Source organism: Stegastes partitus, unplaced genomic scaffold (genome assembly GCF_000690725.1).
Source record: "Stegastes partitus isolate 25-593 unplaced genomic scaffold, Stegastes_partitus-1.0.2 Scaffold614, whole genome shotgun sequence".
Taxonomy (NCBI): Eukaryota; Metazoa; Chordata; class Actinopteri; family Pomacentridae; genus Stegastes; species Stegastes partitus.
In genome coordinates, this window is record NW_007578345.1 from 28,173 (window position 1) to 28,559 (window position 387).

A 387-nucleotide genomic window follows, 5' to 3' on the forward strand; every position below is an offset into this window, starting at 1 on the left:
GAAAAGGACTCTGGCAAATGCAAAGGTAGACAAATTTACTTAGAAAAAAGAGAAGCGCTCCAACAGCATCTCATTCAAATTAGTACGGATTGTGTACTTCAGGTACTGGCTGATAGTGTAGGAATTAGGGATCCTTCCTGCTTAGTGTACGTGAAAACGAAAAGGGATTGAAAAGAAAGTTATATTTAGTTTCCCGCAGAAAAAGATGACATTAATAAAAGTACTGTCCTGTATTAGCGTGTCAAATGTGTGGCAAAAAAGAAAAGAAAAACAACATATACGTAACTCGCAATAAACGCGCATTAGTTGTTTGTTATCCTACGTACCGTGAATGCATCCTAATCCAGGACACGCCCCCTCGGGGTCTGTTGGGTTCCGCCCACAAAG